This window comes from Tamandua tetradactyla, chromosome 13, assembly GCF_023851605.1.
Source record: "Tamandua tetradactyla isolate mTamTet1 chromosome 13, mTamTet1.pri, whole genome shotgun sequence".
Classification (NCBI taxonomy): Eukaryota; Metazoa; Chordata; class Mammalia; order Pilosa; family Myrmecophagidae; genus Tamandua; species Tamandua tetradactyla.
In genome coordinates, this window is record NC_135339.1 from 81208823 (window position 1) to 81235256 (window position 26434).

At 47.8% G+C, this 26434-nt stretch overlaps 1 long non-coding RNA gene across 1 annotated transcript in view; it reads right to left on the reverse strand.

The window, feature by feature from the left end:
- Positions 1-26434, reverse strand: part of LOC143653259 (uncharacterized) — a 171379-nt gene that overhangs the window by 20104 nt on the left and 124841 nt on the right. The window contains exon 3 of the long non-coding RNA XR_013161200.1: positions 11281-11377. This is a non-coding gene — a long non-coding RNA (uncharacterized LOC143653259). The remainder of the gene's footprint in view (positions 1-11280; positions 11378-26434) is intronic.

The following is a 26434-nucleotide window of genomic DNA, read 5'->3' on the forward strand; positions in this document are numbered from 1 at the left end:
AGAAAGTAGATTTGAGGTTACAAGGGGCTGGAGTGAGGAGGGAATGGGTAAAACTGTTGCTTAGCAGGTATAGGGTTTCTTTTTGGGGTGATGAAAAACTTCGGAAATAAATGGCAACAATGGTGTCTCAACATTGTGAATGTAATTAATGCCACCAAATGGTATGCTTAAAATGGGATGGGAAGAAAAGGGCAAAAATTCGGGAATTAACTAAAAAAAAAAAAAATGGAATGGTGCAATGGTGGCTCAGTAGCAGATTTCTCACCTGCCATGCTGGAGACCCAGGTTTGATTCCTAGTACCTGCCCATGCCAAAAAAAAAAGCTTAAAATGGCAAAATTTGCATTATAAATATTTTACCACAATAAAAAATAATAGATCCAGTTCCACCCTTGTTCTAGTTTGCTAGCTGCTGGGATGCAATATACCAGAAATGGAACAGCTTTTAACAAGGGGAATTTAATGAGTTGCTAGTTTACAGTTCTAAGGCCGAGAAAATGTCCCAGTGAAAACAAGTCTATAGAAATGTCCAATCAAAAGCATCCAGGGAAAGATACCTTGGTTCAAGAAGGCCGATGAAGTTCAGGGTTTCTCTCTCAAGTGAGAAGGCACATGGCAAACACAGTCAGGGCTTCTCTCTCAGCTGGAAGGGCTAATGGCAAACACGGCATCATCTGCTAGCTTTCTCTCCTGGCTTCCTGTTTCATGAAGCTCCCCAGGAGGCGTTTTCCTTCTTCATCTCCAAAGGTCGCTGGCTGGTGGACTCTCTGCTTCGTAGTGTTGCTCTCTCTGAATCTCTCATTCTCCAAAATATTTCCTCTTTTATAGGACTCCAATAAACCAATCAAGACCCACCCAAATGGGTGGAGACATGTTGTCCCTTAATCCAGTTTAACAACCACTCTTAACTAAATCACATCATCTAGGGAGATGATCTGATTACAGTTTCAAACATACAGTATTGAATAGAGATTATTCTACCTTTATGAAATGATATTTTGATTAAAACATGGCTTTTCCAGGGGGTATACTTCCTTTCAAACCAGCACAACCCTCCAGAAGTTTCCAGGAGAGGCTCAAGCTATGGGAGCTCAGCTGAATAGGGCTTCAAAGAGCACCCACAGGGAAATATGGAGGCCTGGAAAATTAAGAGGGCACCCCTGTGAACCCCACCCCCCACCCAACTCAGGTCTCTAACAGTTCTCCCCATCTCATGATGTCCAATTATTCAGACTGAATCCTGGAGGCATATCCAACCAGTCGGTAAATCCTTTGGACTCCAGCCTTCAAAATATATCCAACACAGGCAACGGTGGCTCCATGGCAGAGTTCTCACCTGCCATGCTGGAAACCCAGGTTTGTTTCCTGGTGTCTGCCCATGTTAAAAAAAAAAAAAAAGTTTAAAAAATACATCCAGCATAGCACCTTTTCTTGCCCTCTCTTCTGCTGCTGCAGCCTCTTAGTGGGCCTCCCTGCATCCCCCATGCCTGTTCTCCACACAAACAGCTGGAGCCTTTGATCTGAAGCCAAACTGTGCCACCCTCTGCTCAGAACTCACCAGTCTCCCCATTTCACACCGAGGAAAAGCCACGTCCTTGGCTCCCAAGTCTCCATGTGATCTGTTCTCACTGTCCTTTTCTCTCTGTGGCTTTCTCAGAGAGGTGTTCCCCACGCACAGCAGGAGGCGGTGGTGCCCACCCAGACCCCCCTCAGAAATGAAGGGTGCATGGCCTGCAGCGGGGAGGGTGGCCTCAGCTGAAGGGAAGCGAAGCAGGCGGCGCAAGGGGAGAAGTCGCCCCGATGCAGTCTCAGGAGAAGCCCCAGCCGACCCCGCAGAGGGTGGTCCCAGTTAGGTGCAAGCGGGCCAGGCCTCCACGCCCCTGTGTGGATCAGTCACGGGATTTTTATTGGCCAGACTTAATAAATACCTGTTGAATGAACGAATGAAGCAAGCAAGGTTCCAGCCCTCAGAGCCCTCCCAGGTACTGTCTGGCCACACCACCTCTCGACATTGAGAGAGGACAGGCCAGATTTCCGCCCAACCAGAACCACCTCTGAGACCTCCACTGCATGATACCTGCAGCCTCGCTCAGCCAGGTGAGCTCAGCATTGCCCCCCTACATAGCAGATCCTGGTGGAGGAGGGCTTCACCCTTCCCTAGCCCATTGATTCAATAAACTCAACCTAATATATGCCAATCCCTGTGCTCTCTGCTGGGTGATGGAAGGGGAGGGGATGACACAGGGAGATAAGTGATGGATATCAGCCTCAAACTGACTGGATTCAAATCCCAGCTCCATCCTTTACTAGCTGTGTAACTTTGGGCAAGCTCACTGGCTCTTCTGTGCCTTAGTTTCCCCACCTGTACAATGGGGATGAGAATAATATACCAACCTTATAGGGTGGTTGTGACAATTAAATGTGTTGATGTTTACAAAGCCCTTACTTAGAGCCTGATAAAGTAAATGATTTTTAAAAAATTAATATTGCTTAACACCTCCCCCAAAAAAGCTCTATGCTCCAGAGCATAGACTCAGTTCCATTTCTCTGCTACTGCTGACATGCCCCCTTGTGCATGTATGCATCCCAGCTCCCCTGGCCTCAGAGCACGGACGTTTGCAGGCCTGTGGTGCAAAGATCAAGGGTCTGTACCAGTACAAGGTCAGGGCTGGGAGTCTGTCATTCCCCAGGCCAGGGAGCAGGGCTTGTCCCAGGCTGCTCAGCGGCCTTGAAGCAGAGCTGGGCTGAGAACAACTGTATGGGGACGCACTACATGGAAATAGCTTAGGCTCTGGGTCAGCCCTGAGCTCCAGGCCCAACTCTGTCACCTACCAGGAGTGTGTCCTCAGTCATCATGGTGGTGCCTACCTTTCTGGTATAAGAATTGAACAATTCACGCAAATGGAATATCTGGTAAAGTGCCGGCTTCATATGCAGCAGTGTCCTCCCTCACCCCCGTTATCAGATATCTATGGTTGCACATCACATACCCCACAACCCTGTGGCTTAAAACAACCACCCATTTCTTTTGCATGTGACTCTGCAGTCTTAGCCAGGTTCAGCAGAAGTAGCTCATCTCTGCATCATTTGGCATCAGCTGGGGCTGCTAGAGTGCTGGACACAGGAGTCAGCTGCAGGCTCGACCTCCTGGGTCTGACATCTGGACTGGGGTGACTCCAACAGGTAGGCTTCTTTCTCCTTGTCTGTGTGGCCTCTCCAGCCTGGCAGATTCTCACCTGGAGGCTCAGGCCTCCACAGGTGCCTGTCCTAAGAAGGAGAGAAGCAGGCAGATGTTGGATCACCTTCTATGACCTGGTCTCAGATGTCACAAAGCAGCGTCGCTCCTGCCACACTCAAGTGGTCAAAGCACTTGGCCCACTTTAAAGGGTAGGGAACATAGGCTCCACCTCTCAACAGAGGAGTGTCAATGCTACATTGTCAGAGAGAATGCGTGTGTATTTGGGAAAGTATACGTTGGTATACTGTCTTTGGAAAATGTAATCTGCCATGCCCCATGGCATGGTTCCCTGATTGGGCCTAGAAGCCCAGATGGGCTCGGGGTCAGACATGGCCGTAGTGGCCTTGGCTCTCGGAAAGGGCCCCACTGCCGCTCTGGCTGAAGGGAGGCACATCAACCCCCACTGGCAACTTCTTTAGCCCTCAGGTCCTGGCCAAGCATGACTTTTCCTTGCTGCAAACAAGGGGCCCACAGCAGCTCAAAACCCTGCCAGGGTCCCTTGTGTGGCCACAGGCTGCACCTTGCCCTCCTCCTCAGGGGGCCCTGGGCTAGCCGTGCTTCTGGACCTCCGTGGGGAAAGGCTGTCTCTAGAACCACTTCCACCTTGGCTGGGGTCCCCATGAGATATCTTTAGGTTTCCATCATCCAGAAGCCACAGCGAAGCTTTGGGTTTTAATTCCTGCCATTGATTCCCCATCCATGGAGATAAAATAATAGAATAAGAGAAACATGAAATGCCCCGGCTCCTTCCCCATGCCCAGGAGGGATGGTGATGCACAGTTAGAAGTGCTCTGCCTCCCCAGTGGAGCCCCGGCCTGCAGACTCATCTCTTGGCTTTATAAAGCAGAGAGGTGTGGATGGTGGGATGGCCTGGGAACCTTACAGGAAAAGGGGTCAGCATCCGGCAGCAAAAAGGCACCATTCACCCCCAGGCAGGGTGGCTAACCCATGTGGGCAGAGCTCCAAAAGAGGGGATATAACCCCAGTGTCACCTGGCTCTCCCTGCCCCTAACATCTAGATGACACTGCCTCAAACCCCCTCCCATATCCTGGCCCCAAGTCCTCTCCAAAGCATTACATTCCCATGGGCACAGCCCTGAATTCTTGTTTTCTACTCTGCATCCCATGGCACCCATCCAACCACGGGCACAGACCCCACCACCCACGCCAGGCCTTGAGTGGGCAGCAGATCACGCTGGTCAGCTGGAAACACAAAGGGCAGATGGAGCCACAAAATGAGTTAAAAATTAAATCGTGGACGTGCTTGATCTCAAAAGGCACCTCAGCCATGTTGCCAGCCTGGGTGCCAGCTCAGCTTCCACCCTGTTGTTCAACCTTTTCTTTGTTTCTGCCCTCCCATAACTTCAAAAATCCCCCCACACACACACACACTTAATTATGCAGCTTTCTTCAGCACCAACCACCAGACAGCTCAGTGCCTGCTTTGTGCACCCACCATAATGAGCTCCCCTGACCACTCACCATCAACTGTGGGCTCACTCCTTTGTCCTGCCCCACAGCAATATACACATTGCATCCTCCTGCTGATCTAAAGTGTGCCTCCCAGTTCCCCAGGAAGGCAGGCACATGAGAGCTTGGGAGATTTTGCAAGGACATTTTTCTCATTGTGTAGCGCTGAATGTGCCCTGACACAGCCCAGTTTTCTGAAACAACCTCATCCACCTGCTCTGCCAGTGAGTCGGGGCTGGGATGGGTCTGGAGGGAGGAGAAGACATCTGGCCAAGGTGGGGACTGGACATCTTGTGAGCTTGGCTTCTCTGGCACTAAGCCTGAAGCCCTTAGGCAACTCAGAGTCACAGCCCTGACAAGGTGGGTCCAACTGCAGCCCAGTGCATGGCTCACAGGGTGCAGGAAGGGCCAGTGGATCCCTGGAAAGAGGCTATCCCCAATCCTTCACTCCAGGACAGGGAAAAGGCTGACCCAGCCTAATGCCTCTGCTGGGACGTCTGCAGACAAGATAGCACAGACCAGTCACCCTCTCTGGATGCTCTGGTGCCAGCCTCAGGCGTGCACGCACACCTACCAACTCCAGGACTTTGCTAGGCCTTTGCGATATATAAACGTCCAGTGTCAGGTCTCTGGGGACGGTGGAGGGGAAACTGAAAGGAAAGACACGTGGTGATGACTCAGGAATAAAGCTGCACAGTCCCAGCAAAGGTGACCCACCAGCTCTCTCCACTGCCACGGTCAGGGGTCTCTTCTGTCCGGCCAGCCTTCCCACTCCACTCGGTGCCCAGGCCTTCCCAGGGGCTTTTTCACCCTCCGTTAGCCACCATCTGGTGGAGCCGCTGGGAGCCTGGAGGGTGGCCCGGAGCTGGCGCAGGCTGAGGATGGAGATGTGTTGGCCCGTGGGCCGGGCCTGGCTCAGGCGCCCCCGGCTCTCTCCTGATTTTGTGGTTGGGGAGGGTTCCAGCTGCACCAAGAGGGGCCTCCCTGGGCCGACAGATGGGCGGCCCTGGGAGGAAGCCACATGGCAGGCCGTGCTGCTGTTAAACGCAGCTCATTAGGTTTTATCGGCAAGATGCTGCTTGGTTGGCAGGAGCGCACCTGCCCCGCAGGAGTGACCACCAGGAGCAGCCGGCAGCCCTGGTAGTCCTTGGTGTGGGAGGCTGGAGGGCAGGATTGCTCTCGGGGACTCGGCCTCATCTCCCCAGACCTCGGAGGCTCCCTCCGTGCGTGGCACCACTGGGAAACAGGGAGGGCGTGTGGGACTGGACCGTATCCCATGCCCCGGAGAGCAGACGAAACCCGGGCGGCCTTCCACGGAACTGGCTCCCCCAACGTGGGACTCCACGAACAGACTGTACTGGGGACTGACAGCTCTTCTGTGAAGGGTCAGGCAGTAAATACTTTAGGCTTTGCGGGCCAAGAGGCAAATTGGAAGATACTACTACATAGGTAATTGTATAATCATTTATACAATGAAAACTGCAAAACCATTCTTAGTTCACAGGCCACACAAAACAGGTGTGAGCCAGAATCAGCCTGCGGGTGGTAATCTGCTGAGCCCTGGACTGCAATCCCTGGGTGAGGAGGTTGGCCAGAGATGCTGCCTGCAGCTCTCCTCCAAGGCAGAGCCCTCCAGTGTGGGTGCCCCAAAGGTCTTGGTGGTTAGCCAAGCTCACAGAGCCCCTGTGCTCACCTGCATCTGCAGGGCTCCCCCAACGCGGGACTCCATGAACAGACTACACTGGGGGACTGGACCCACGCCTGGAAGTGTCAGTTTCTCCCCAGCACAGACCTGGCCCAAGAGGCCCAAACATGCCCTGCCTTCACCAGGATCCCAGGCCATGCCATGCTATGCCAAGGTCTCCCTGCTCATGACCCCACATGATCCCAGAGGCTCCCAAATCATACTATCACACAGCTCTTACCCACAACCCATGTCCACCTCCACAGGTTGCAGAGGTGGTCCAAGAGATGCTGAGCCCAGAGACACAGGCAGTGCTCAGGCTTGGCTTACTGCAGTCCTGATAACCCCTTCCCTGTGTGCCATGGTGAGCCCCAGGCTGCACTTGTCTTCCCAACTCCTTCTACCTTAGAGTGACCTCTCCCCCAACAAACTCCTTAGTCCATCAGGAAAATAAACTTCTGGGGTTCCTCAGTACCCAAAGTCCAACCACACCTGAATCCTGTTTGTGCCTCATGGTGGGACCCTTCTTATTATTTCATATGACCAACCACAACCTCATCCTGCAGGGAAAACTGCAACAGGGAGAGCTCGGGTGTGATGCCAGGCAGCCTGAGTTTGAGGCCCAGTTAGGGGGCTTTGGGGCCAGTTGCTCTGCCTCGCTCAGCTTCACCTTCCCACTGGTAAAATACGGGAGTGGCAGTGCCCATGACTCATACACCACTTATGGAAAGGGCTTACATGGCCGGGCACATATCAGGGCCTCAATACCCACATCTGAATTCCAAGTGCCCAAAGAGGGTGAGCCGTGGAGATGTTGGTGAGTTGACGACCCAGAGCTGACCAGGGGAGGGCACAAGGCGAGGCTGGAGTCGGAGTGGCTGACACCTTCTTTCTCAGGGCCGTGCCCAGTGACCCACCACCCACAGGTGGGGAAGGTGGCGGGGACAGGGGGACACAGATGTGGGAGAGCCATTACCCCTCACAAGGCAGGTGCTGCATCCCAGCGTCCTCACACTCTCCCCCTGCCCCTGACTGCGGACAGAAGCTTTTCCTTCACTGCACCTACCCAAGGGGGAAGGAATCAGGCAGTTTCAGAAACTGTTCTGGAGACTTGTCTGCTGTCAATTGGAATGACTGTGGCATGGCTATTTGTAAACCAAATCACACGTAGTTGATTCTGAAATACAGATTCACTCATTCTTAACCAGCTCAGGGGTTCCCTTTGTAAAACTTCAAGTTAAAAGAAACACTTCATGTCCACCAAGAGACTTCTACAAAAATATTCACAGCATTATTCTGAATAGGCATGTAGTGGTTTGAAACTGTTATGTACCCTAGAAAAGCCATGTTCTACTAATTCTGATTCAATATTGTAGGGTGGGACCTTTTGATGAGGAAGTTTCCATGGAGATGTGACAAACCCAATTGTGGGTGTGACCTTTTGATTAGATGGAGATGTGACTCTGCCCATTCAAGGCTGGTCTTGATTAGCTTACTGGAGTCCCTGAGAGCTAACAGAGGGAAACATTTAGGAGAAAGCTTAGACTCGGACGTTTGGAAATGCAGAAGTCCCAGGAGACACCAGGAGCTGAGAGAGCCAACCGAAGTTAGACAGGAAGCAGAGCCCAGCAGACATCGCCATGTGTCATATCTCCTGGGCTGTGGGTGGTGGCTTTTGTTCCTGTTTTTGTTTGGGTAGGATGACTTTAGCTGCAAGTAGTACCTGAATACAGCTGGCTTAAACCACAGAGGTTTACATAGCAAGAAGTCTGTGGGTAGGAGATTCCAGGGTTTGTTCACGACTCTGCAACACTGGGCTTCCAGATCACACCCTCCAGAAGTCTATTGCACTGGCCTTCCCTTCTTGATTGCAAGAGAGTTGCTGTGGTCATCACCTCCCCATACAACTACATCCCAGACTGGAAGCAGGTTGGGACAGAAATTCTCACCACCTAAATCATTTCTTTTCCAGACATGTCCAGGAGACTTCTCTCATGCCCTGGTGGCCAGAACTGGGTTACATGCCCAGCCCTAAACCAATCTGTTGGTTGGGGCTCTTTGGGTACTTGGGAGAAGGGGAAAGTTTCACTTGCTCTGAGCGCATTGCTGCCCCATACCTGAGCACAGCTGGGGTTCTATTGGAAGGAAGAAGGGAAAGTGGATATTGAGTTGGCAACCGAATGAACTACCAGGTCTTGCTGGGATTTGGGGGTTTTTAACTTCTGCCTTATTTTTAACTAGAAATATTATATTGTCAAAACAACTGAGTCACCATGCCCTTATAACTGGAGCCTGGTGGATTAATATTTCCATCCAAATTCTCCCAGAGACACAGATGCACAGCCAGGGTAAGACAAGGAAATGTTAGGCTGCCCTTGGAAGCGTTTGATGTCACCCGGGTAGGAGCTGGGGCTCTGTGTTTATGGAGAGATACTGGGCTGGGAATCGATGTGTAAGGATTTTTATTCATTCACTGTCTGAAAGGCATTCTGCAAAGACATGAAGGAAACAGTCTATAAAACATTAAGGAGAAAAAATGAGTTGAATTGTTCAAACACTTCATACATGGCCCCAACAAGGGGGGCTTCCTTCTCTGGGCTCCTACTAGTGATTGAAATGGTTCAAAATGCCACGGGAACACTAAGCCAGGGTGTAGTTACTCATGCTTTGACCCTAACTGTGAGCCTCTAGTTCCAGGGCTGTTTCCTCATTTGTAAGATGAGCATTTGGAGTTGAAGGTCAAGGTTCTTTCTGTTCAGATCTTTGGTGACTGTGACCTTGAGCCACAAACGACAAGCAGGACCCAGAGGTCTGAACCCAGCAGCCCTCTGAGTCCTGGCAACTCCCTTTAGACTGGAAGAAATAATTAGAGTGCTCAAGATGGAGATGATGGTGAAGATGAAGGTGATTGCTAGCACACTGTGCACCTGCTCTATGTCACACCTTGTTCTATTCGTATGATCTCATCTAATCCCCTCAACAGCTCTCTGAAATAGTCACTTCTGTTATCCCCGGGCTACAGACGAGGAAACTAAAACAGGGAATTTCCAGCCCTTGGCCAAGGTCACCCAATGGCAGAGCCAGCATTCCAACCTTAAGCACCTCATTGTCTGGCATTTGCCTCTTTGGAGGGAAGACACGGGTACGAGGCATTTTGTGTCTGGGTCTATGTGTATAAAGTATACGGACTGTCAGTTCTCAGCCCTTCCCTCCTTACTCTACAGAACAGTCCATTCGGGACTAGCCAAGAGCAATGGTTTGGGTAGAAATGGTCCCAGGGAAATATGGGCCAGAGTTCAATGGGTGGCTAGAACCATCTGGGTAATTTGCAGAACTAGGTCATGCCCAAAATGGCTTTAGGCACCAAAGAGATTTGAGTAAGAGATTAAAAATGGCATCACCACCTGCTTCCCAGGAAACTATATTGGATGCTGCCCACACCAGACAGACATGAATTTAAATCCTGCCTCCTGCTACATGTGTGGCCTTGGGCAATCACTTCATCCTCAGAGCCTCGGTTTCCCCAGTGGTCACAGGAAGGTGTCACGCTGCAGCAGTACCATTAGGATTAAAGAGGTTAATGTGCAGGCAACTGCTTCGCAGCTGGTACTAAGTCAGTGCCACCTCACCCGAGGGACCACCTGAAATGCCCTTAGCGTAATCAAAGCAAAATCCACAGTTACAAGTCCCCTGGCATTCAACCTCCAGCCCTTTCTGGAAGGAGCTGAGTATCAATTACAGATCATCTCCTTCCGCATCAGCTGTTGCTTTGGTTCTTGCCTTCCGGGGCCAGCTCTCCTCAGGGGTCTGACCCTGGTCCTAGAGGAACCGGCTATTTCTGTAGCACCTACCTTTGACCCCAGCTTTCCCTAACCCCAAGAGCAAACGCTGCTTGGAAAGATTCCCAGGAAACTGCTCTCTGCAAGGCCTCCAACATCCGGGAGCTGACCCCAGCCTGAGCCCTAAACCCCAGCTCCATAAGATGTGCTCACTCTACCCCCCAGCCCCAGGGGGCCTGGGTGAGGTTCCATCACAGGAGAACTCGAGGACACAGCCTCAGGACACCCAGGAGGAGGAGAAAGGCAGAATCCCCCGAGGGGCAAAGTGAGGAAAAGTAGTGCTGTTTCCATCTGTAGGGCCCTGCCGGCCCCAAGACCATGCATGCAGCCCCGGGCTTCCTCTCCCTTCCCCATTGTTCGCTTCTAGGAAGGCCCAGCCAGGGCAGGGCTGAGCAAGCAGCCGGGCCCACTCCAGGCATTTCTCCACCAGGGAATCTGGGGGTTCAGCTAGAAGAGCTTGGGCCCTGCAGCCAGATGGCCAGGACTCCAAGTCCAACCACTTTCCAGGCCTGTGACTTGGGGCACCTAACTCCTCCTCTCTAAGCAACGTCATCCTCATCAGTCAAACGGCGATACCAATAACTCCCATGTCACAGGGGCATTGCAAGGGCCACGTGAGAAAATGCATGTGAGATGCTGAGTACAGAGTCTGGCAGAGAGCAGGATCTTGGCAGATGCTACCAAGTTCTGGTGACAGGGCCTAGGAGAGAGGGAAGCATGCAAGGCACCCAGTGTTGGAGGGTAAGCACCAAATTACATTTTTACAGCCTACTTCCAGCCCTGCTCTGATAAAGTCATCAAGCCCTGAACCCCAGAAGAGGGCACAGGTCGGGGGGTGCAATGCGCCTCTCACTTCTCCTTGCCTCTTTACTCCTCTGAACCATGGAGACTCAGGGGCCCTCCCCATCACTCCCATCACAGGGGAGTTGTGGAGAGCAAACAAGATAAGGGAGCAGAAGGGCTTTTTAAGCTACAGTGGGTTGGACCCCACAAAAGAGGATGGCAATGCTTGTTGCCTTGTCTTGCTCCATTCTCCCCACCCGGGCTTACCCCAGCTCCTAGCAGGCTGAAGGGCTCTCTAGGTGGGTAAAATCTCCATAAAACATTATCAACGGCCACTTGATTCTCCTGCCACAAATCTTTGTATCTGAGGGAAAGAAAGCAAAACATGAGTTGACAATAAAGTGCTCTATAGTAAGACCCATTCATCTCACCTCCAATTTAATTTTTTAAACCATACCCACACATCACCAACCTCCACTTCATTTTAATCAATGAAGAAAAAGCTTCCTCTTCTGCCCGTCTCTAATCAAGAGTGTTAATTATCTTGGTAACATGCTAGCAAATTAATTATGAACTAATAAAGTTAAAGGAGATCATTTATTAAGGAAAACTGATTACATATTGATAGCTCTGGGGGATTAAATGGGAAACTACCGTTGCTGAAAAGGATTTAAAAGTTAGACCAGATATTTGATTTGTGAGGTTGCTCGGCTGGAAGGATGAAAAACACAGGGGCCCACAGCTGTCCCCGGGAGGCCTGCAGGCTTTGGCTCACAGGATGCAGTAACCAGCTCCCTCTGCCGGTGGGTGAGAGCTCTCAAGGCTCTGCCACATCATGGAAAACCTTTACCTGACAGGTCCAGGCCTTGACCTGATCTGGCTTAAAAGATACTAACAGCAAGAGGTTTCATTTTGGGGTTGTGTGTGGGGGGTGGAGAGAAAGATAGAAGTTGCAAGGCATGTAGGTGTCTCAGGGTGTGTGTGTGTGTGTGTACACAGGCATACCACACTGTAGGCTCTGGCCCGTGGCCCTAAACCAGCAGCATCTTCTCAGTAGGTGCCTCGAGGGCAGTCAAATGGAACTGCCTGTCCTCTCTGGAGAGTGGAATAAGGGCCATCAGCAGCTCCACTCTTCGCGTGGACTTCTAGATGCTGCATGAGAAGCAGCAGCAGGGCTGAGCTGAAGGTCAGAGTGCTTCGGCCTGGTCAGCTGGTTATCAGTCAGGGCAGACAAGCCGAATGGAGCTGAATGATGATATTCCACATCCTCCCTTCCCCGTGAGCCAGGCCTGCTCAGCAAGAACAGGGAACAGAATGCGCTCACTGGTGTGAAAGTTCGGTCATGGCCTTGACTGCTGTGCTAAGGGTGGCAGAAACTGCTAGTCGCCTGCCAATGTCCACTCTCCCTTGCTTCCTTAGAAACAGAACCCTAGTTTAATTCAGGTTTGGTGATGCACCCAGTTGAAAAACTACACTTCCCAGCCTCCCCTATACCCTAATGACTAAATTCCGGTCAAGGAAATATGAGAAGTCGCTGGGTAGGATTTATTAGAAGAACAGAAAGCTGGGATGCACAGTTTTGCTCTTCCCTCTTCCTCTTTCCCCTGCCTGGAATGTAGATGTGACAGTTGTAGTTCCAACAATCATCTTGGAATAAAGGCAAACTTGAGGATGAAAGCTGCTCACTAATAATGGTGAAGCCAAGAAAAAGCAGCAGGAGCCTGGGTCCCTGATGACTGTGGAGTCCCCTGCCAGCCCTGGACCTTCCTCTTGACTTACCTGAGAGGAAATACAAAACACTTGATGAGGTTTAATGCATATGAGTCCTGGTTTTTCACAGGGCTGTTGTGGGGGAGAGGTTGTCTCCTTACTCAGACTTGGATGCTATTTCTAACTGATGCAGTGAGGAATATGGCCATCTTGATACTGGGAATAGGAAGCCTCAAATGTCAGGCTTTCTCAATATTTGTCAGTCTGCCTTGCCTCTCTAAGCCCAACTCTGCAGGTGAAATCATTGCCCTCCCCACTATATGGGATATGATATATAGGGATGTGAGTCTCCCTGGCAATATGGTACATGACTCCCAGGGATGAGTCTGGCCTTGGCACTGGGGGATCGACAATACCTACCTGACTAAAGAGGGAAAAGAAATGTAACAAAACAAGGTATCAGTAGTTAAGAGAGTTTAAATAGAATCAAGAGACCATTCTGGAGGTTACTCTTATGCAAGCTTTATCTAGATATTGCTAATTGCCATGGTATACCAAGCCACAACCAACAGTCTTCCTATAAACCCTAGAAAATACTGTGCCAGTTTGAAAGGATGTATGTACCCTAGAAAAGCCACGTTTTAATCCTAATCCTGTTCCCGTTAAAGGCAGCCATTTCTTCTAATCCCTATTCAGTACTGTATGTTTGAAACTGTAATTAGAGCATCTCCCTGGAGAGGTGATTTAATCAAGAGCAGTTGTTAAACTGGATTAGGTGGAGGCATGCCTCCACCCATTCGGGTGGGTCTTGATTAGTTTATGGGAATCCTATCAAAGAGGAAACATTTTGGAGAAAGTGAGAGATTCAGAGAGAGCAGAGAATGTTGCAGCACCATGAAGCAGAGAGTCCACGAGCCAGCGACCTTTGGAGATAAAGAAGGAAAATGCCTCCCGGGGAGCTTCATGAAACCGGAAGCCAGGAGAGGAAGCTAGCAGATGACACCGTGTTTGCCATATGCCCTTCCAGCTGAGAGAGAAGCCCTGACTGTGTTTGCCATGTGCCTTCTCACTTGAGAGAGAAACCCTGAACTTCATCAGTCTGCTTGAACCAAGGTATCTTTATCTGGATGACTTAGATTGGACATTTCTATAGACTTGTTTTAATTGGGACATTTTCTCAGCCTTAGAACTGTAAACTAGCAACTTATTAAATTCCCCTTTTAAAAAGCCATTCCGTTCCTGGTATGTTGCATCCTGGCAGCTAGCAAACTAGAACAAATACCCAGGGCTTTATCTGAGATTCTATAAAAGTTTCACTCACTAAGTTTACTTTTCAGAAACGTATAACCTCTAGATGGTTCTCAGGCCAGTTAAGCTGTGAAACCCAGAGCTACCACAGTCTCCCCAAGGGCATCAACCAGTTGCATCCTCTATCCCATAATGTTGACACCCCTTTTCAACATGAAGAAGTTAGAATGGCCATTGTCTTAAATATCCCTAAAGAGTGGAAGAAGGATCAGAGGAGAAGGAGGAATTGTTTCAGAGAAGATAGCATTTAACAAACAAGTATGACTACTGAATCATTATATTGATATTTCTTTTTGGTCTCCAGTATCTTAGAGCAGCTAGAAGGAAACACCTGAAATGGTGCAAGTATAACCCGTACTATATTTTGAAATGTGTTCTAAAATAACTTGTTAAAATGTACTTTGAAATTTATCACTTTTTTTTAGTTATGTCACATTTCACAATAAAAAAGTCACACACACACACAAAAATCACCAGGCTGGAAGAAAAAGCAACTACTTGTGAGATGTAGCACCCCTGTGAAAGGCGAGAGCAGAACTCTGCCCCCAGCGACCTCCCCAAAACGTTCTAGGCACAAAGACCCTGCTTTCCCTTTTCCCAACATTTCAGAACATTCTAGCCCCTCTGAGGTTCAAGCCCACCAAAGTGCTCAGATAAATGGGATCTACGTCCACCCACCGGGGCTTGGCTGGGAGCTGGGCTGCCAGGACCCCTGGCTTCCTGGGCCCAGCATGCATCTCGGCTCTGCCTGCAGCCCTCCCCGAGGCCTCGGAACAGGGCGCTCCTCCTCCCAGCGGGTCAGGCCAGGAACAGCGGGGCCAGGACCACCGTTCATCTGCATTGGTAACAGAGGGCTGGGAAAGGCCCCCTCCCCCTCCCCTGGGATCCTAGATCCTCCACATCATTGCACAAGGGGAAAACTGAGACGGCTAGGAAGGCCGGGATGTGCCCATTCTCCAGCCCGACAGACACTGGTCACCCTCAGCCCCTCCTAACCTCATCAGGACGGGAAGATGGAAACCTTTGGTTATTGTGGCCTTGTTCACTGAGGACTGGGGAGAATCAGACCCAGGCTGAGCCAAACCCCATCTCTGCATGGCCCACAGTAAGTGCTAACTCAACCATATTCAAGAACAGTGCTCTCCACTGGAAATGGAATGCATGCCACATATGTGATTTTAAGGTTTCTAGTAGCTACATTAAAGAAGGAAAAAGAAATTGGTGAAATTCATTTTTAATAATTCTTATGTGATTCAGTGCACCCCAAATATCATCTCAACATGTAATCGATATTAAAAAGTTATTACTTTATCTTTTTTCCTACAAAGTCTTCAAACTCCTGTGCGCATTTCACACATACAGCACACCTCGATTCCAAGAAGCCACATTTCAAGTGCTCAGTAGTCGCAGGTGACAGGTCTGGAAGGTTAGTGCGTTAAGTGACACATCCTGTGAAATGCAAAGCTCTTTGAGGACACAAACCTCCAACTAGGAATACCAACCAAGCTGGAGAATGCCTTTTCTTCTGCATCCTCACCACTGCTTGATAGCATCAATTTTTTTTAAAAATTGCCAATCTAAATTTTTAACAAAGTGTTTTTGTTTTGGTTTGCCCTTCCCTGACCATGGGGGAACCACATATTCTTTTTAGGTCTACAGCCAATTCCAGTTTCTCCTCTGTGAATCGTCTTAGCCATATCCTTTGCTCATTTTTAAAAATTGGACCAACTTTTTCTCGTTGGATATTTTGACTATTAATTCTTTGTTAAAAATGAAGAAAGGATTTCTCTGCTCTGTTACTGTGCTTCACTCCACTTATTGTGTCTTTTGTCAATCTAAAGATTTTTGCTTTTCTCTAGTCAAGTTTGTTGGTCCTTTCCTTTGTGGCACCTGAGTTTTGTGATCTGTTGAAGAAAGCCTAGACTCCCTGGGATAATAAAAATATTCTCCTATCTTTTCTGCAAATATTATTCTATTCTAGATTTTATTGTTACTGTTTGGCTGTTGGCTGCATCTGGAACTTATTTTTGCCCAGCACTGTTCTTAACGGAGTTTACAAAATTGTAGCTGCTGCTACTTGCTTGGGGAGCAAGGAGCTCCCTGGCAAAGAACTGTTGGACTAGAAATGAGGGGGCACAGTTGGAAAACAGCCACAGCTGCAATTGGCAGAGAGGGCCGAGCAGCAGCTAGGGTGGAGGCTGGGAGCTCAGGCCAACAACCTCAACGCCTCTTAGAAACCCCACAGCCAGCAGTGAGAAGCCTCAGGCAGATTTTCTAATCCCTCTGAGCTTCAATTTATTCTCTGTAAAATGGGGCTATTGGGGGTTCAGTGGTAGAATTCTCGTCTGCCATGCGGGAGACCCGCGTTCAAGTCCCGGTCCTTGCAGTTCCCAAAAAACAAACAAACAAGCAAAACAAACCAAAAAAACAAACAAAAAATTTAACAAATGCTGCTGCAATAATGGGCTACTCACATGGAAAAATAATGAAATGTGACCTCGCCATATACCATACAAAAAAAAAAAATGGGGCTATTAATGCCAGCATAGTTGTAGGGCTCAATGGCCTCTTGTGCTTCATTTGCCTGATCGCTAAAGGGAATAATAATGTACCTCCCTCTTTCAAGCTTGGTGTGAGCATAAAACCTCAGTAGCTTGCAACAGCCTAGAAAAACACCTCTCCCGGTCCTATGTGCTAACTGGGCTCAGCAAGGCGGTTCTTATTTGGAGTCTCTCATGTGCTTGCAGTCAGATAGCGACTAGAGCTACGGCTATCGGAAGGCTCAGCCAAGCTGGTCTGAAATGGCTCCTCACTTGCTCAGCTGAGAGTGGATAGTACTACTGGTTTGGGTGGAGATTGCTCTAGACAGGTGGTCAGGGAGGGCCTCTCGGAGGAGGTAACATTTGGGCTGAGGAAGCAGCCATGCCAGTGCTTGGACAAAGCTGTCTCAGCCAATGAAGCCGTCTTGACAAAGGCTGGGATTCAGGAAATACGTCATACAGCAGCTCTACTGGAAGATCTAAGTCCCATAGGCAGGTGAGCGAATGATGATGCTGATGCCCTCCCTGGTCCCTTTTCTCAGGAGTCAGTTCTGCAGATGAAGGAAAACAAAAAAACAAAACCCAATTAAAAGCAGATGTGCAGGAAGCTTTGGGAAAATAAGACTGGGGCAAGGATCTTCCTGCATCTAGGAAACTGCCTCACTTATTTAGTCAGGGCTTTCTAACTCAATTATGACATTTCCCCATTCTTCAAGCTTTATTATTGCTACCAGCGACAAGTCGGTGGCACTTACCCCAGCAGAATTAGTGCAGCCAGAGACAAAACGTAAGACAGCTAAGCCATCTTTTATGAAGTGAGCCCAGAAGACACCCAAAACAACCCTCCCTGGTCCCTTTTCTCGGACATGAGCAGCTGCACTAACTTGAGTTTAAGCATCAGATTAAAAATAATTTGCTATGATCATGGTGATGAGTATACAACCATGCGATGATATTGTAAACCATTAGTTGCATACTTTGGATGGATTGTATGTATGTGAAGATATCTCAATAAAAGTATTTTTTAAAAAATCCATTAGCAATAGCAACCTGTATACCTGAAAAATAAATAAATAATGTGCTGATGACCATGGTAGAGGTATTTGGAACTGGCTTCAGTTGCTGTAGTAAGATACAGAGCTCTTGCTCCCTGGTTAATAGTGCAGGGTATCCAGATAGCAAACAAGGGACTTGAAGCAAAGCTCCAGACAAATTTAAAGCATATTCACATTTCAATCAGGTGTTTTGTGATATGGATTACTTAGCTATTTGCCCCCAATTCTCTCCTTTACTTCCGTGTAGACCTGTGATTAGAGATTGGAAGGGACCACTATTCAGTTGAATTTCATTTCTCTCTGGGGTGGGGGAGGGGGGATCATAAAATTGAATTAAGATCTAGTCCTTGACAGGTGAGTAAAACATATGGATTAAAAATAAATAAATAATGTGGGGAACAAATGTTAAAATAAATTGAGTAAATAGAAATACTAGTGATCATTGAAAGGGAGTAGTAAGGGGTATAGAAAAAAAAAGTAGGGGGAACAAAGGTTAAAATATATTGGGTAGATGGAAATACTAGCGGCCAATGAGAGGGTATATATGAGTCTTTCTTTTTATTTCTTTTTCTGGAGTAATGCAAATGTTCTAAGAAATGATCACGGTGATGAATGTACAACTAGGTGATGACATTGTGAGTCATTGATTATATACCAAGAATGAAATGTTCATATGTTAAGAATGTTCATGTTTGTATGTTGTTATGTTCTCTCAATAAAAAAAAAGACCCAGTCCTGTCCTCAGACAACTCACCGCCTAGGGAAAGGAGGACAAAGATATGTGAACAACTAACTTTTACAAAAAATTAGAATAAGAAAAGAGTTAAGAGAGGGAGCTGCAATGGAGAATACCAAAGGGAAAGCTGGTTAATTCTGCCTGAGATGAGAGGAAAGGGAGGAGTAGTTGTTGAAATTGTTTTGATAAAAAAATCAAAGGAAGCCATGTGTCCTGAAGCTCCAAATATCAGAGCCAGGGTTGTGAACTGACCCAGAGAGGAATTTCAACCCAAGTGTTTAAATTGATTTTCCCACTATGCCCACTAGAATCACCTGGGGAGCTTTTGTAATACTATCAGAGCCATAGTCTGCTAAGAGTCTGCCCTACTTAGCCTGGGGTGGGGCCCCGGGCGTTTTGAAGAGCTCCACCAGTGATTCCACTCTGAGGCCAGGTTGCCTTCCATTCAATCCTGGAGAGAAACAATGCTAGACCTAGCCTGAGGTTCCATAAGTGAAGTCCCCAACCAGCATTACCCTGGCAAAAGGCAACTTTTCGGGTCCCAGCCCAAACTACTAAATCAGAAACTCTGGTGGTGGGGCCCAGAACTTGTGTTTCAACAAGCCTACCAGGTGACTCTCTAATACAGGAGAGACCTGCTGGACCAAGCAGCAAATGACAGTAAGAAAGATGCCTTACTGTCAACCGGAGGTCCGTCCTTATGTCCTTCTGTAATCCTGCAATAATGAACACTGTCATTTACTGAGCACTTGCTGTATAGCTGATCTGACCATTAACTCACTTTATTAAAACTCTTCCAGGTGGTTATGTATTATTATAACCCCATTGTATAGATGAAGAATTTGAGGCTCAAACAGCCTGGAAGCTTGCCCAAAGCTGCGTGATAATACACAATGCAGGCCGGATGTGAAGTCTCTGACCTCACATCGGTGCTCATTCTGTTCTGCCTGGCCACAGGCTTCATAACCCCGGGCAGGCATGGATACTAGCAAACAGCGTCAGGGAAACCCCTCATATGGAGGGTGCCAAGTCTCCTGGATGGGAGGCCTCGATATGCAAGGAGAAAAACCCCACTTGTATCTCCAAAAGCATGACTACCGGAGAAGACGATGCTGGTTTAGAACTCGGTCAGCCCACCCCAGCTGTTTGGGCCTTACGGCACCACCCTCTTTCTGGGGGAAACTGGCCTGAATTGCAGGTTAATGCCTCAGAGGAAATAAACAAGAAAAAAAGGTCCCTTCAACAGTCCTGCTTTCCCCTCTCCTTGTAATCTTGGCCTAGTAGGACGGTCAGCTCAGAGGTCCTTGTTCCGTGTCAAGGAATCCAGAAGATTTCTTCCAGAAATGTTCTCCTTGAAATGCAAAGATGAGGCCTCAGAAGGTGCCTCCTAGGGCTGCCATGACAAAGTTCCTCAAACTGGGTGGTTTATAAAACAGGAATGCATTGTCTCACAATTCTGGAGTCGAGAGGTCTGAAATTCAGGTGCTGGCAAGGGCTTGCTGCCTTCAGAATCTGTTCTGTGCCTCTTCTAGCTGTGGGTGGTGGCTTACTGCCTCTCCATGGCCTTCTGTCTGTCTGTCCGGGTCCGACTGTCTCTTCTTATAAGGACACCAGTCATGTTGGGTGAGGGCTCACCCTAATACAGTTTGGTCTTGTCTTAAAATCACATCTTCAAAGATCATAAAAATAGAATCATATTCAGGGGGCAGGAGTTAGGGCTTGAATATCTCTCTTTTGGGGGGACATAAATCTACCCATAATGGAGGGTATGTGTAGAGACAACCTATCCAGCAGCTTCATGACTTGCCCTGGCCGAGCTGGGGGGCTGGGGAGTGGGGCAGGCAAGGTGACAGAGACCCCACCCAGCCTGGGTCAGGCCGATAGGCACCTGTCACCATGGTCAGTGACCACACCACTAACCCCCCCCCCAAACTGCCGCTCATCTCACATTCCCACCCTTCCACCCTGCCCAGGGCCTTCCCTGCCCCTTCACTCTGTGTTCAGCCCACTGGCCTCCTGCCAGACCAGCACCTGGGAAGAGGGTGAAGACAAAGAGAGTCACAACTTCCTGCAAAACTGAGAAGACATAAACTCCCAGAGGGCAGAGGCTGGGTCCAACCAGATTCTCCAGGAGCCTTGTCCAGAGCGGGCTGTGCCCAGCACGTCAGCCATCGTCGGAGGTGTAGGGGGAATGGGACATGAAGGCTCACCCTGTGGGTGGGGCCTGGTTTCTGGCTGTGCCTCCTTCCAGTTTAACTCAGGTCTGTGCTACCAGGGAGCAAGGTCTGGGCTCAAGAGGATCAAGGCCCTGGAAATGTTTTCCAACCAATGTGTCTCCAAGTGTAGGGTCAACATGTAGATTCTGATTCAGCAGCTGTGGGATGGGGCTGAGAGTCTGCTTGTCTAACAAGCTCCTGGTGATGCTGATGATTCTGGCACCTGCGAGAATCATTGTCTGCTGTGCTCCCAGGGTGTGTTTGTTTTGAAGGAGGGGAACTCCAGCAGGGACTGGTAGACACACACACAGAGCACACTGAGTCGCAAATATATGTGAGCTTGGGTTCAGGCAAATGGTCACTTAACCTACTTGAACTTGGCTATAAAATGAGAATAACTCCTTGAATGGAGTTTCTCAGGAATCAAATACGCCAAAATTTATTATGACAGAGCTACTACTTTTACCCAATCAGAATGTCAAAGACCAAAATGTTTGCTTACAGATATGCATTTCAACCAAGATGTATTACCAGGGAGGATTGGACTTCTCCTCCCTTCTGAAATGTCCATAAAATGCACTACATGTATGAAACTATGGTTTTCAATACCACTGGACTTCAAGTAATGTGGGCAGTGATCTCCAAGTCATGGAAAACAAACATAGTAAGACCTAGCATTGTTCCAGCTGAGGGCCTTAAGAAAGTCTGTTCCTGTAGAGGGGAAAAATAGCAGTAGGCTGAGCACTGCTATGAGCCAGTCTACCAAATCTTAAAAGCAAGACCTAAAAGGATCAAAGTTTAAGTTAACTACATCTCAGAAAAAGTTCAAATATACTTTTAGGAACTCAAAACTATCCAGCATCCAACAAGGTAAAATTCACAATATCTGATATCCAATCAAAGATTACTAGGCATACAAAGAAACAGGAAAACGTGAGTATAATGAGAAAAATCTATCGAAACCAACCCAGAAGTGACACAGACTTAGAATTAGCAGACAAGGACATTAAAACAGTTACTGCACTCATGTTCCATTTGTTCAAAAGTTACATAGAAACATGGACTTTTTTTTTTAATGACCCACATCAATGTTCTAGAGATGAAAACCACGTCTCAGATTTTTAAAAATACACCAAATGGAATTAATGAAGTATTCAGAAGAAAAGATTCATGAATTTAGCAATAGAACTCAGCAATAGAATTAACCAAAATGAAACAACAAAAAAAAAGAATTAAAAAAAATTTTAAGAGTATCCAGTGAGCTCTGGGATAACTTCAAGCCGCCTAGTATATGTGTACTTTGGCGTCCCAGAAGGAAGTGGTCGGTGCAGAAAGAAAAATAATTGTTTGAGATTCAGAAGTTCTAGGGCAGGGCCTAGGGGTTTGCATCTCTAACAGGATCTCAGGTGCTGCTGCAGCTGCTGGGCCCAGACCACACTTTAAAAGACACTGTTTAAGGCAGGGGTTGGCAAACAGTAGTCCAGAAATCCTACCTGCCCCTGCTCTCCTTCCACCCCTTCGTTTCCACTTCCTTATAAAGCCTAGACATCTCTATGACTCTCCTGACTCTCTCTTCGGGAAGTAACAATTAACCCAGTTCATTAAGAGATCTTTTACATAAACCGCTTTCTTATCTGCTGGAATGTGAGAGAACCCTCTCAGGCTCTCAGCTTGTTTTCCCAAGTTTACAGCCATAACAAAAAATACACAAATCACCCTCTTACTCGTCTTTTACGAGCTGATTATTTTATACTGATCAGCTTTGAAATGCAAATAGACCCATCAATTAGCAAACCACTCCTTGCCTTCATCTGGGCTACATCTGCATTAGGTGCCACCTACTTTTATAAATAAAGTTTTATTGAGCACAGCCATGCTCATTCATGTACACATTCTCTATGACTGCTTTTGTACTACAATAGCAGAGGTGAATGGTTGCAACAGAGACTATGTGCCTAAAAAGCCTGAAATATTTACTATCTGATCCTTCACAAAAACATTTACTGATCCCTACTCTAGAGCATAAGTAGGGTCGATGGTATTTTGGAGCTGAAGTACCAGCACCAGTGGTTGATCACTTAGAGCGCAGAATTAGACCAAGAAGGGCCCAGTCCCGGGGGTGGAGGATAGCCCAGAACTCTGCTCAGCAGCTGCTGATGTCCAGTGGGTCAAAATGCCAAGGTGACATCCAAATGACCCTAATGAGTGGTTGAATTTGGTGGAAATGAGATAAAGATGGAGGGCCCTATCTCACTGGGGCCTATTGGAACCACTCTGCTGCCTCATTGCAGACAACCATCTTCCCCCAAAAAGGCTCATTCTCTAGGAGGGACTGGGGATAACGCAACAACTTATCCCTAATGTTTTAGTCTGCTAGGCTCCTGAAAGCAGATACCATGAAATGGGTTGACTTTTAACAATGGAAACTTGTTAACTTACAAGCTTACAGTTCTGAGGCCATGAAAATGTCCAAATCGAGGCATCATAAAGACATGCTTTCTTCCTAAACACTGGCTGCCAGCAATCCTTGACTCTTCTGTCGAATGGCAAGGCACATGGCAGCATCTGCTGGTCTCTCCCTTCTCTTCCAGCTCTTGGTGCTTCTCCTTCTTGCTTCTGTGGCTTTCTCCCCCTATATTCATCCCCTTTATAAAGGACTCCAGTGAGAAAATTAAGACCCACCATAAGCCACACCATAACTGAAATAATCTCATGAATAGATTAACCTTAATCACGCAAATGGATTAACTTTAAGAACATGATTTTCTGGAGTACATACAGTTCCAAATCACCACATCCACTGATGGAGAAAGGGTATGTCCCAATTTGCTAATAATGCCAGCAGCTACTACCATTGTTAAAAAGAAAACAAAAACATAGATGAATAAGGGTGGGGCATTAGTGATCTTTACTAGTACCATTTAAGGACAATGAGTACTGGATCTCAGCAGTCCGTGTACATCCATCCAGCCAGCCATTTCATCCATCCATCCAATCATCCAATTACTTATTCTTCCATTCAACCATTAATTCGACCTATCTTTCCATTCACCATCCAACCATAATCCATCCAGGATTCATCCCTTCAACATTTATCCACCTATCCATCTTACCATTCATTCAACCATTCATTTATCAAGTCAGTCAGGAGATATTTATTGAGCAGCTATTATATCCCAGGCACTGTACTAGTCACTGGGAATGCAGCTATGTAGAAGAGTAATACAGTCCCTGCCCACATGTAGTTCACAGCCTTGTCAGGGAGACAGACAAGTAATTTCACACACAACAGACACACACAAATCAGAATCACATTTGTGGTATGTGCTTTGAAGAAGTACAGGTAAGACTGATAAAAGCAATCCAATCAAGGAGTCTAAGGAAAGCTTCTTTGAGAAAAGACATTGGAGCTAGGGCCTGAAAGGGGAGTGGAATGGTCCAGCCTAAGCAGGAGGGGAAAGCATTCCTAGAATCAGATAGCGTGAAGGCCCAAAAGGAAGGAGATCAGCAGAAGGAGCAAGGGAGAGGGCAACCGCTAAGGCTGAGAGAAAGGAGGGACCAGGGGACAGGGCCCTGTAAGACAGGTGGAGTTTGGCTTGTATCCTAAGAAGCCTGGGATAGCCATTTAAAAATGTAAGCATGGACTAAATTTTGAGATGATCGTTCTGTATAGACTCAATTCCTGGGTCAATTCGAACTAGAGTGACCAATTGTCCCAATTTGCCCATAATCAAGGGGTTCCCAGGATGCAGGGCTTTTGGTGTTGGTCAACCAAGGCCCAACATCTATGTCCCTTTAGTTTGGGAAAGGTCAACCTTGGGAGGTAGCTTAGAAAGCATAAGACTAAATGCTCCTCTGATTTGGGGCCAATTTGAACACATTTTTTCTGCATCTAAGATCCCTCTCCTTACCTGCACAGTGTTCATTTATATACACTTTCCTGACAATCATCTCTCTGGTCCCCACAACAGCCTCATGAGAGGGACAATAGCAGGAACCTCATATTACAGACGAGGAAATTTGGTGTGAGGGGTAGGGACAGGCTGTTAAATGGTTTGCCTGAGTGGCCACACCTCCAGACACCACACTACCCTGACCACACAGGCACAGCTTCCCACTTTACGTAGGGACAAACAGGATAGATGGTGGAATGAACAGAGTAGATGCACTCCCATGTTCCTTATCCCCATTAACAAGACCCCAACCCTCCTGTCTCAGAGTAGGCAGGAGCTCATTCAAGGTTCTACCTTCCTAATCATCCTGCAAGAAGGGGCCAAACAAAGAACAAGAAAACTCAAGGTACCTAAAGAATCGGCGGCTCCTACACTTTCCCACTGAAAGCAGACTCTTCAGCTGAGTGTGAAGTAGACCCTGGTCTTCAGCCAAAATTCTCTGAGTTTTATCTGTGTCTGGTTTTAGGATTTGGGCACAGAAATACAGCTTAAAATTGGGGGAGAATAAGCTGGGGTGTTTCCAACACTACTGCTTTCCCCACCTGCTCCCCTAATTCCACCATTACTTCTCCCCCTCCCACACACACACATTCATGTCCCCACACTGCAGGAACCCCTCCTTCATGCAGCAGGAATGAAGAAGCATGGCACATGTCCATCATACAGACATGAACCCATGCAAGCACATGCAACACACTGAAAAAATAATCATTTGGACATAGGTGCAGCTCTACCCACCCTGCTTTACTAGGGATCCTAGTTCTCTCCCAGCCTTAGGATGGATAATGGGATGGAGAGAGAAGCCTAGAAATCATGTAAGAGAAAAATATCTTGACTCTAGAGCTGTGGTCCTCAACTAGGGAAGATTTTGTACCCTAAGGGACATTTGGCAATGTCTGGGAATAGTTTTGGTTGTCACAACTAGGGTGGGTGAAGGATACTATCAAGCATCCTACAAAGCACAGGATAGCTCCCTCCCTGCCCCCCCCCCCCACATACACACACTACAAAGAATTATCCAGCCCCAAATATCACAAGTGCCTACATCAAGGAACCTTGCTCTAGAGCTTTTCTGTTCCTGTGCTGTGAGGAGTGACAGGGTCCTAACTTCACAGGTGCTTGTTTTCAACCTGTTCCTCTCTTTATCCTGCCCATCCTCAGTATCAGGAGGTCTTCCCTGAGACACAGCTCCTAGTTCTGCTGCATTCTGGGTTTCTCTCCAGACTCCTTCTCCTCCCCTCACCCGGACAGAGCGCAGAGAGGTTGGCAGAGCACAGGCCAAGTCCCTAGGACCCAAATGGATAAAAGGAGTCATCAGGCAAAGAACCACCTCTTACCTTAACTCCTGTTCAGTGGGGAACAATAGGGTTCCTAACAGGGGTGGGGTGAAGGGCAGAGGTAGTAGTAAGATGCGGGTAATTAAGAGGACTCATTTTTAATTAATTTTTAAAAAGGAGAGTTACTGAGTGTTCTAGTTTGCTGGCTGCCAGAATGCAATATACTAAAAATGGGGTGGCTTTTAAAAAGGGGAATTTAATAAGTTGCTAGTTTACAGTTCTAAGACTGAGAAAATGTCCCAGTTAAAGTAAGTCTATAGAAATGTCCAATCTAAGGTATCCAGGGAAAGATATCTTGATTCAAGAAGGCTGATGAAGTTCAGGATTTCTCTCTCTTCTGAGGAGGCACATGGCAAACATGGTCAGGGTTCCTCTCTCATCTGGAAAGGCATGAAACAAACACGGCATCATCTGCTAGCTTTCTCTCCTGGCTTCCTGTTTCATGAAGCTCCCCGGGAGGTGTTTTCCTTCTTCATCTCCAAAGGCTATTGGCAGTGGACTCTCTGCTTCTCATAGCTATGTTGTTCTGCTCTCTCAGCATCTCTTGCTTTCTTCAAAGTGTTTCC